The sequence below is a fragment of the Astatotilapia calliptera genome, chromosome 3, assembly GCF_964374335.1.
Source record: "Astatotilapia calliptera chromosome 3, fAstCal68.1, whole genome shotgun sequence".
Taxonomy (NCBI): domain Eukaryota; kingdom Metazoa; phylum Chordata; class Actinopteri; order Cichliformes; family Cichlidae; genus Astatotilapia; species Astatotilapia calliptera.
In genome coordinates, this window is record NC_137424.1 from 41523334 (window position 1) to 41535402 (window position 12069).

The 12069-nt window shown below is 40.2% G+C and overlaps 1 long non-coding RNA gene across 1 annotated transcript in view; it reads right to left on the bottom strand.

Annotated features, from left to right (window-relative positions):
* Positions 1 to 430: 430 nt before the first annotated feature.
* The window catches only part of LOC145425388 (uncharacterized), a 125061-nt gene continuing 113422 nt past the window's right edge, over positions 431 to 12069 (bottom strand). The window contains exons 5-6 of the long non-coding RNA XR_013906065.1: positions 643 to 786; positions 431 to 560 (exon numbers count right to left, since the gene is read on the bottom strand). This is a non-coding gene — a long non-coding RNA (uncharacterized LOC145425388). The remainder of the gene's footprint in view (positions 561 to 642; positions 787 to 12069) is intronic.

Sequence of the window (12069 nt, forward strand, 5' to 3'; positions counted from 1 at the left end):
ATAGTCTTTTCTGGACATTCAAAGCTCTTCTGTGGATATTGGATGCCTTTTGTTCTGTTTTCTATCAAGATGATCCCACGATACTTAAACAATGTTGAGGTCATGACTGATGAACGGTCATGTTCCACTATGGAAGGCTTTTACTGCATTTAGTGTGGAATCACAAATGGTGAAAAATAAAGTCATGGTCATGATGATAATCTAAACCAGTAATTTTGGATGCATTACTCCATTAGACCTGTTGCCACCAAATGAAAGTTAATTCCTTCTGCAATTTGGCATATCGTGGCCTTTTCTTCTCATTTCCCTTTCTTAAGAATGGCTTATTTATAGTCACTCTTCCACTCCATGTCAAGATATGCTAAGTTTTCAACATAACTCTTTATGAATCTGTCATGCGCCGAGGCGAGGATCCAGAAGCAGACTTAAGTGCTAGCAGGAAAAGACACTTTATTATAAATAACAAAAGGCGACCTAGGAAAACCAGAGGAGCAAACAAGGAACAGAAAAACCCGGGGAAACAAATGACGCGGGGAAGCCGGAATCGGGACCGTGGGAGGCTGCAACAGAAAGGGGAGAAAATTACTAGTAAGCCGGGAAGCAGGGGAGCACAACAAGGCAGGATAGGAGTAGTAGGCTTACGATCGGAGTGGGACCGTGGGGCTCGGGAGGGAAGTCCGTGAGGCGGGAGTCCGTGGAGTTAGTGACGAGGCCAGATGATGCACCGAGTTATGTAATCGAGCAGGAGGACAGGCAGGAGGCAGACACTGGACACCGGATTGAAATCTTAAACAAAAGAAGGCAGATTTAAGGTTTAAGTAGTTCTTCCAGTAATCACCCCGATGGAAAGCAGGTGATGGCCCAGCCCGGGGGTGTGGCTACCCGAGCATTACACACACACACACACAGACTCCACAGACACAGGACCATGGACCATGACAGTATCACTTTGTTGATGAAAACATACTATTTAATTCCAGTCAAACTTTCTTATTTGTTACAATTTTCATAGATTCAACTAATGAAATAAGAACTGTTCATTTGATAGTTGCTAGTAACAAAGATACAATTTAAAATGGCTTCTTTGCTAAGCTGCCTGTTATATGTACACACAACACAGGCTCATCCCTTGAATTAGGTGCCTGTTTTGTGCTTGAAAGATTCAAGGGTTAGTGTTAAGTTCCTTAGCAAACAAAGAAAAAAAATCATTCCCGTGAAAATAGACAGATTTAAGGACTGGACCAATGTGTAAAGAAAAATGTTGTTAGACCTTCAGAAAAAGAAAGTCTGGCTCATTGGAAGCAAAATATAAAGAATGCAGTCTGACTCACAACATTTACACAGTAGTATATGTAGTGAAGTTAAAGTCTAGCAGACTTTCAAATTTCTACTTGTAAGAGCAGACCAGTTCATAACAAATAATCTATCTGGCATCTATTGTTGCCAGGTCTACTTTAAGGTTAGTAAACATGTAAATAATAAAAGAAGATATGAATCCTGGTCAAAGGATTTTGCCATTGTTATTGCCTGTATGTCTTTACACTATCAACTGCAAATGGTTCCTCTTTTGAAATTCGATTAATAAATGCACAGCTAAATCCTCTGCATCCATTTATAGAAGTCCCGTTGGCTCATTGTTATGATCTCATTGAGCCAGGAAACTGACACTGTCTTTTTCAAGTTTAAACTGACACCTGGGGCCACCCACAGCTTCTCCAGATTCTCTGACAGCAAGACAACGGGTGACAGCTTGGAAAGGGAGTCTGTCCATACGTGGCTTTGATTGTGTGGCCAGTGGAATAATCGTGTGGCTCAATCAGCTCCTGTTCCAGAAACATTATTGGTAATTTCAAATTCCATTTCACTCTTTCAAATGAATGCACTTTTTTTTCCCAGCACATGGTGATTCAGGATTCTTTTCCCATTTTCCACAGTGGGGATGGACTTTTGATCCTTCGTTTCATCCTGCTTTTATTTCTGACCTCGGGAATACCAAAAAAAAAGGGGGGGGGGGGGGGGGGAAGGAATGCATCATCTTAAGATCTTAATGTGAACATTTAAGAAGTTAAGAATAAGCCGATTCCAAATCGACAGGAAGGGTGAGGAACAAAGAAGTATGAAACTGTTGAAAGTTGAACTGCTTTGTTTATTTCAAACGCTCTGCTCTCTCGCTGGCAGGGATTTCTCAATGTGATCTTAATCTCTTTATTATCTTTGAAGGCATTTCACCTATAGGACCTTGTGAATAAGCCTAATCTAAGGGGGGGAAAGCAAAATATTGGGTTCTGGCTGTGACTGATAAAAACATGCTTTTTTTCTTGCTGTGTTCCTTTCTCCCTTTTGAGGACAAACGGGCTCCTTTTAAGCTGCTAAAGAGCACAAACCTTTAATCATAAGGCAAGGTGACCGCACATTCCGGTTATCACGCTCTTTCAGCATGTTCACATAGACACACACTCAGATATGTACACTACAAAAGCGCGGACGGTCACCCACACACATCTACATACGTCTGTGCATACACAAGTTTGAATCTGTCCGTTACAACACTTTATTCCTTCATCCTCTTTATATAAACAGAGAATCATACAAGGACCTACAGTATGATAATATATTTCTTCAAGCACATTGAAATTCTGTAGATGTCAGTTCAATATTTCCCTTTCCTCCTACTTGCAGCATTTCAAAAGATTGTACCCAACTTCAGGAAAGGAAGGAAATTGCTTTTAAGACGAGCTTTGGAGCTGAACATAAACATAGTGGTGACTGGGTCCATTTTTTTCCTCTTTCTTTCTCTCTTTTTTAAAATTTTGCCTGTTCAGCATATTTCTTTGATGCTGCATTTGGTCATTTATCAATAGCCCATCAATTTAAAAAGTAAAACACGCTTATGATCTGTTGATGTTTAAACTTTTTACTGATGTCCTCAGGCTGTGAAATCCCCCTAATAAGCCCACAACAGAGAGAGGCTAGTGAACCGATGGGTCAGTGGAGAGGTAATAAAAAAATAAATAATGGAGCTAATCAAAACCACTGTGCCTCTATGCCTCAAGCACCTTGGACAACACAGGGCCTAACGAGACGGTCATCGTGAAGAATGTTGTGCAGGCACACTGTGTACTGTAGGAACATTCCTGCATCCTATGTGACAGCCGAGAGTGCAGATATGCAACCCCAAGCCTGCGTATTGGAACATGAAAGGTTTTATCAGTAATGTGGTCACCACACAGGACATTTTGGGAAACAAAAATGAAAAATATGACAAAGCAGTTTATGCACAGAATCAGGACTGTCAGCATATAAATTACTGAGATATTTTTGTGTCACTGACACCACACATAGGAGGACGCTGACGGGATGAAATACACATATCAATTTAAGTGTTCTACGGGGAGTGCAGAATTATTAGGCAAGTTGTATTTTTGAGGGATAATTTTATTATTGAACAACAACCATGTTCTCAATGAACCCAAAAAACTCATTAATATCAAAGCTGAATGTTTGTGGAAGTAGTTTTTAGTTTGTTTTTAGTTTTAGCTATTTTAGGGGGATATCTGTGTGTGCAGGTGACTATTACTGTGCATAATTGTTAGGCAACTTAACAAAAAACAAATATATACCCATTTCAATTATTTATTTTTACCAGTGAAACCAATATAACATCTCCACATTCACAAATATACATTTCTGACATTCAAAAACAAAACAAAAACAAATCAGCGACCAATATAGCCACCTTTCTTTGCAAGGACACTCAAAAGCCTGCCATCCATGGATTCTGTCAGTGTTTTGATCTGTTCACCATCAACATTGCGTGCAGCAGCAACCACAGCCTCCCAGACACTGTTCAGAGAGGTGTACTGTTTTCCCTCCTTGTAAATCTCACATTTGATGATGGACCACAGGTTCTCAATGGGGTTCAGATCAGGTGAACAAGGAGGCCATGTCATTAGTTTTTCTTATTTTATACCCTTTCTTGCCAGCCACGCTGTGGAGTACTTGGACGCGTGTGATGGAGCATTGTCCTGCATGGAAATCATGTTTTTCTTGAAGGATGCAGACTTCTTCCTGTACCACTGCTTGAAGAAGGTGTCTTCCAGAAACTGGCAGTAGGACTGGGAGTTGAGCTTGACTCCATCCTCAACCCGAAAAGGCCCCACAAGCTCATCTTTGATGATACCAGCCCAAACCAGTACTCCACCTCCACCTTGCTGGCGTCTGAGTCGGACTGGAGCTCTCTGCCCTTTACCAATCCAGCCACGGCCCATCCATCTGGCCCATCAAGACTCACTCTCATTTCATCAGTCCATAAAACCTTAGAAAAACCAGTCTTGAGATATTTCTTGGCCCAGTCTTGACGTTTCAGCTTGTGTGTCTTGTTCAGTGGTGGTCGTCTTTCAGCCTTTCTTACCTTGGCCATGTCTCTGAGTATTGCACACCTTGTGCTTTTGGGCACTCCAGTGATGTTGCAGCTCTGAAATATGGCCAAACTGGTGGCAAGTGGCATCTTGGCAGCTGCACGCTTGACTTTTCTCAGTTCATGGGCAGTTATTTTGCGCCTTGGTTTTTCCACACGCTTCTTGCGACCCTGTTGACTATTTTGAATGAAACGCTTGATTGTTCGATGATCACGCTTCAGAAGCAATTTTGAGACTGCTGCATCCCTCTGCAAGATATCTCACTATTTTTGACTTTTCTGAGCCTGTCAAGTCCTTCTTTTGACAGCTTGGAGTAAGACAACATGCATGAAGAGGATGATGTGGACAAAATACTCATTTGCCTAATAATTCTGCACTCCCTGTAGTTCTCTTCTGATGCATCCCCATTCTCCTGATATCCATCTACCACTATGAATAAAAGGAATCAACAACCTAGCGTGATGTCCTAAAGTCTGGGTTAGCAGATCAGCTGATCCTCCTTTTAGAGGTTGGCATAGTGACAGGAAATAATCTGGCTCCATCTCACCTTAAACATCCCCTCTGTCACACCAACCCTTTCCATGTCTTCCTTCAGAGTTGGGGCTGATGTCGACTTCGTGGCCTGAGTAAACTAACGCTATGCTTGATTTGTTTAAAAAGTGTCTTGTTATTGAGCTAGGGCTTCTATTGAGCTTCCATGCTCTTTACTAGTCAGAGCAAACTAAAACTGAACGTGGCTGAAAAATCACGAGAATTACTGGACAAAATGCAATGATAGATTTTGAATTCTATATAAACTTGCTGGTCTGATCTGGAAGGTAGAAGATTTTGTCCGGAAGGAATTGGCACAGTTAAAAGCTCTCTCTAGCCATGTGGAGCTTGAAACTTTGTCCACATTTATTGCGAACAGGTGTTCGCACTTTACATTTGCAGACTATAAAATAATTCTCTCAGATCCCTCCCCCAATCCTTCTTTGGCATCTCCCACCTGTCATTTAAGTCACGAAGCTGTGACAGCTGAGTGAGGGAGAGCGAGTGATGCCAAACTACAACTACTATCATGCCCCATCCCTTGGGAGAGTGAGGCTTGTTGATGACCCCCTCCACTACCGGATTGTTTCTGTGGAACCAACACATACACTCCCACAAGACGTGGCCCACCCACCTCCATATGGCAACTCAGCTCAGTTCCATTCCCCGGGGAAGTTGAAGGATTTTCAGTTTGCTATTTCCAGACAAGTAAATCATGTTGGTGTTTATGTGTGAGGTGAAGTATCAGTCTGTAACTGTCTCATTAAAGTGAATTTCATTTTTGAAAAATGATTTGGCATGATTTAGCATACAAACTAAAGATGACCAAGGTCTTTGGAGTGCCTATATTCCTTTGGCTCTATGAGCAGCAGCAAATGTCACAAGGTTGGTCTTAAGGTTAGTAAGAAGGCGCTGTGGAGTTGGATTTCTTGGTTTTCTTGTGCCTTACTATGAATTTATCATTTCCTTTCTACTTGTGGAGTGTGTCTAAGAACGAGACCTGAGAGATGCATCTGTCCCCCTGTTAATCTATCTACTGGTGGAGGCTCTGTCATGGTTCGGGGCTGCACTTGATCCAGTTTTGTTGGGGATCTTGTCAGAATTAATGGCGTTATGAAGCCAGAAAAGCACCGTCAGATTTCAATCCATAATGCAACACCGTCTGCAACTGTTTGATAGTCAACGCCTTTTCAGCACAACAAAGTATACCTGCATAAATATACAATGGAATACTATCACTTATAGATTGGCTTACCAAGAGCCCAGAGCTTAACATTATTTCAGCAGTGTGGGATAATCTTGACAGAGAACAGAACAAAAGGGAGAAACATCTAAAGAAGAGCTTTGAGTGACCTTTAAGTAGCTTGGAGAACTATTCCTGAAGACTACTTAAAGAAATTACAAGAAAGCTGCCAAAGAGATGTGTGTTGAAGAAAAAAGTTGTTTAACCCAATTGTTAACTTTCAAGCTCATAAGAATTGTACAACTTCTGTGTTTGCTTTATATACTGTGTTCTATTTCAATGTATATTTCAACATTTCAAATTTTCCCAGCAAAATATGAAGAAATGAGGTGGTTCAAGACTTTTGCACAATACAGTATATAGCTCCATGGAGCAGATGTGAATTTGCTCACAGCAACACACATTTTTAGTTATGTATTTTGGGTGAAAACATCACCGCAACACCTTTAAAATTATATATCTGCCCTATATTAGAGTTTTAAATTTAAACAGAAATTAGTGTAAAATATTATTGTAATTTGGGGCACCAAATTAAGGCGAAGCATCAAAAAGCAGGTCAGGACAGTGTCAAAGTATGTTTCGTTATAATTTTTAAAACAAATATTTGGCAAGCTCGCCAGATACAGGAAAATTATCAGCTCAAGTCCAAACATGCTGGTCACTGAAATGTTGAGAGGAAAGGAGCACATGTGTCATGGCACTGATGCATCAAGCTGTTTCAGAGGGGAAGAGGTCATCAAATTAGCCTTTAATTTCTATCCTCCTGACAGTACTTCAGCAAGCCGTGGCACAGTTGAGTGTACTGTACCGTTTACCTGCTAAATCCCTGACCCAACACACAAATGGAACAGCACCTGTGCAAGACAGATTAAATCAACCAGCTATGTTGCGCTGACCTTCACATCTGTGATAATCCGCTGTTTGCAAAATCAAAATTGGATTCATTTAGTAAGGTAGAACACCTGAGCGTACAGTTGGGGAATTTCATGGATGTGCAAAGATGCCGCATCTTGCTGATGCTTTCATAAAGATCGATCCAGAATGGCTGATAACACATTCATCCACAGGCTAATTATAAGACGGGGGACTTATTTGCCACGCGTTAATCTCGCTGTGCTTTGTGTGCTTTCTTTCCACATAATGATTCCCAGGCTTTTCAAGGAAGCCGGATTCTCACAGATGCCAGTATTCACATGCAATTTACATGCATGAATCGAAAGCTGTCCATTGTTAGGTATATGCGTGGGAGGTACTATATTTTGATCTTATATTAAAAGACACTTTTTGAACATGAATAGGCTTTATAAATATATGTCATGTTCTTTTGTTTTTTTCTTAGCTTGCAGTTTAACCACAACGTATTTAAAACCATGTATTGTGTAATATGGACACTAAAGGAGACTTATATTTGTGAAAATGATCATGAGTCTTTATAAGTCTTTTTCTCACTTCTCCAGCACTCTTAACTCACACAGCTGCATTTGCATTTGAGCTAATCCCAGAGGTGTAATCAACTTAGAAATACTTTGCATCAGCAGTATGACAGCATACTGCAGCACTGCTAGCATAGCAATGAGTATCTAGCTAACCAAGTCTTAGGAGTGGGAACGTTGTTAAATAAAAGTGGGAAGGGTCAATACCAGTTATTGACGAGTCTGTGAAGCATGTACTTCAAAGGTATTTTTTCCTTTTTTAATGCCTGATTTTTACTAGGCCAGCAGGGAAACAAGTTTACCCAGTCTGTGCTAAACTGGGAACATGTATCCTTGAATGCTAATGCTACGCCTTCGGGAGGTGAGTTTGTTGCGCTGTACCGTGGAACTTCAAAAATCCTATCATAAATCAGTGCAGCGGGATCCCTGGAGTAATGGACCTTGGGTAGATAAACACACAAACACAACATGCACACATAAAACACCAGCCAATGTACATAATGTCTGACAGCCTGACAGCCCGTCGACATTATGATTCACTTTCAATAAGAGTCATGCAAAGTTCTACAGCTGTCTACAGCAAATGTTGTGGAACATATGATGAAATATGCCCTTGCACAACAATAATTGTTCAGGAGATTCAAATAAATAGCAAAAAATATAGATTCACTAATCGCAGAACATCTTTTGGAAAAGGAGTGAACATACCTTACAACAGGCATGGCCACCCACATCTCAGTCCTATTATCAGGCTCCAGATGGGCAAACATGATACGTTTTCTATCAAAGAACAGTTTGGCTGTCCTTGAGGCCCAAAACACAAACTGTGCCAAACAGACAACGGCTCATTGTGCTCCAAAAAGTTCCATCAGACCTGAACTTTTTCTCTCCATATTAGTTAAACCACAGCAAGCACAGACATTAACTCTAACATATTCAGTACGCTTACATATTCAATTCTGATAACAGACAAGGGCAGCATCTGCAGAAATACAGTGCAAAGATGTACTTGCAAGAGTCCCTCGAGCTGGCATTGAGAGACAATGACGGCAAAAACAATATGAAAGACCCAAAAGTTTCAGTGCATCACAAGCAGAAACAGTTAAATATCTGTCATTTAGTTAAACGGATCAAAGTCAGAACATGCGAGCTTGATACATATCGCTCGAGAAAGTGAAAGCACTGATAGAAACTAGGACGAGAGATTATATTTCTCCTATATTAGCTCCTCTTTATTGTCTCCCTAGAAAGCCAGAAAAAAGAATTTAAAATCCTTCTCCTCACATACAAAGCCCTTAATGACAAAGCTCTATCATATCTTAAAGACCTCTTAGTACCCATTATCCCAATAGAGTACTTTGCTCAGAGAGTGCAGGCTTACTCGTAGTTCCTACAGTTTCCAAAATAAGAATGGGAGGCAGAGCCTTCAGCTATCACGCTCTTCTCCTGTGAAACCAGCTCACATTTTGGATTTGGGAGGCAGACATCCTCTCTACTTTTAAAACTAGGCTTAAAAATTTTGATTTTGATAATGCTTACAGTTAGGGCTATCTCTAGTTACTCTTAGCCATCCCATAGTTATATTGCTATGGGGGAAGCGTCTTGGGCACCTCCCATGATGCACTGAGCATCTCTTCTCTCATCTGGGAACTGCTGATTCTGCTATTATATAAAAACACATATTGTGGAGAAAATTGATTAGCGTTTGAGTTTCCTTTGTTCTATTTTATGCCCCTGATATGTCAACTGAAAAATGGTTATATCTAAGAGAAGGGGATAAGCCAAAAGCACAGAGATACTTTGAGCCTTTAAAACAGCTTAACATTATTGCAGCTGTATCAGGGCTGAAACTGAAATAACTTTAACATTAATCTAGAAAGAAAAGTCTGATGTAAAACTCAAAGCTTGCATGATGCACAAGGACTTATGAGACAAGAAGTAGATCAGTCTCGATGCTCTTTCTCCGAATGTAAAGCCATCAAGTTAGTGTGAAATTAAATTAAATCCAGATCCTCGTGCACCTCTGTTGACTTCCAGTACTCACTTCCTGTTCTGATCAATTGTGCCTTTTTTCTGTGAAGCACGTTGTTTCCAAATTTCTCTCATTTCATGAACAAAAGCCTTGTTTAGCATTAACGCATGTATAAAATGTACAAAAATCGACTATTACACATAAACCAGATGGGAGGATGTTTTCCTGCTGGATGCTGTGGCAGTCATGAGGGTATATATTGCCTTGAAATGTGAATTATGGCCAACAGTGTCACAAGTCCCATCACACCTCCTCCTCCATGCTTAACAGTACAAACCACATATGCACATGCCATCTGCTTTTCACCTTGTCTGCATCTCGCAGAGACACAGAGGGTGGACGCTGACATTTTTTTTAAACTAAAAAAAAAATGGCCTTGGCCTAACATCCATTTCTTGCCTTTGTTTGTTCAAGTTGTTCAAATCTTCTTATTGGTGTCTTTCACTAATGGGTCACTAAGGTAAGTTATTACTGCAGGCCAGGTTCACTCTGAAGCACAGATGTTGGCTCTAATGTGAGGCACCCTCTGAAACTGAAGATATAGTGGTCTAGTCCTCTGCATCAAAGCTAATATTCACTCTTTCTTTACTGGCTTGGTTCTCCTGAGTACCATTTTCATCATGTCTGGTTGTATTTTGGCAGCTTTGGCTCAGGTGGTAGAGTGGCTCAATTCCTGACTCCTTCAGTCCACTTGCCAAAGTAGCTTTAGGCAAAGTATTGAATGAAAAGGTGGCCCTGATGTAGCTGACTGAGTGTGCATGAATGTTAAAGCACTCAGGCATAAATAAAAACACTCTATGAATGTATGTGTGATTGGGTTAGTGATTGTAGTAGGAAAGCAGTTTGAGTAGAAAGGCGCTACGTATGGTACGTACCTGTCCATTTACTATTTATATTTAGACTGAAGTCCATGTCTTAAATAAAACATAGTGTTCATCATAACATGGACTACAACTGTATTCACACCAGGCTAATAAGCACAAGCAATGGTTTCAATATCATAAGAATAGTATATGGACCAGGATTTACTATATAGCTTTTTAAGTGCTTTTCCACTACAAGCCTCATTCACCCATACTTCTATGCAAGCATCCTTTTCTATGACTAAGTGCTTTTAACCTAACATTCACATGGTTATTTTCCAGAAGATGCATCAGGGGTAACTCGGGGTCTCCAAAGAACACCTTAACATGCAGACTAATGGAGCCAGGGATCAAACCACCAACCTTCCAATTAGATAATGGCCCACTCTAAATTCTAAACTACAGCCAACCTAAGCTATACTATAAAATGTCTTTATAAAATATAGTTAAATGCAGACAAGTTTATTACTACAATGTAGTTTTTTCAAATGTTCATAAACCAGGAGGTTAAGTTAAAACAGGAAGTGGAATATTTCTGCAGATGTTCTGTGCAAAAACGAGCTTGTATCAAGGATACTGATGACTTTTCTGTTTGCTTTGTCTTATTTCTTCACGTGTCTGCAGAAACAATTACTTATTCCAAACAGACCTCATCCTGTATTCATCCAGTATTCAACATTACTGTCACCATTGAATAATTTTGTTCAGTTGTTTTAATTTTCTTCTTCTTCCTCCAATGGAAATGCTTTCACTTTTCCACCCACCACTGTTAACTGAAGACTAACTCGAAATGTGTCATAGCCTGAGGGGCGAATGTGCCCTGTTGCTATCCTCAAATTTTTTACATGAATGCTATTGACCCAAGTCGTCTTAGGGGGAACAGTAGGCCTCTAAATCCACATGCACCACAATCTCAGCAGATTGATGTGGCTCTGGAGTGAGTAACTCCATTGATTTCATTTCACAGGGCATTCAATTCAGAAGATCATAGCACGTACAACAAGATTGGGTTGGCATGGATTTTCTCCATCAGGTCAAAGAGTCTTAGACCATAATTGTTTTTTATTACTTTTTTGGGTCTAAAAACATAACCATGTATCATATTTCTGACTACTGCTCAATACTGCACACACATCAACGACATAGGTCAGCTTTTTCCTTGTGATTCCTTTACTCCGGTCTTATATTGAGAAACTCTCAATTCGATTAGCCCTGAACCTCCAGTGAGATGAAGGTGCCCACTGAAATGTAGGTGGGTTATTTTTTTTGGCTTTTGTTTAGCCCAGTCAGACACATGTGAAATAAAGACCCAAAGCTTCACAGCATTCAGTGCAAGCTTTGACAATAACAGGTGATAATCACTCCACCAGATAATGACTTTTTTTTTTTTAACCTTTACTATTCTGGAAGAACTGGATTCGAGTTTTAAAAAAAAGGAAAAAACGTTTTGTGTAAACCTTCTCTGATTTGACTTGCCTCACAGGGCAGTGGAGACTCATATTCCCCCTTTTTTTTAAAATCTGCTTATCACTTGGTTCATTTTACTGCT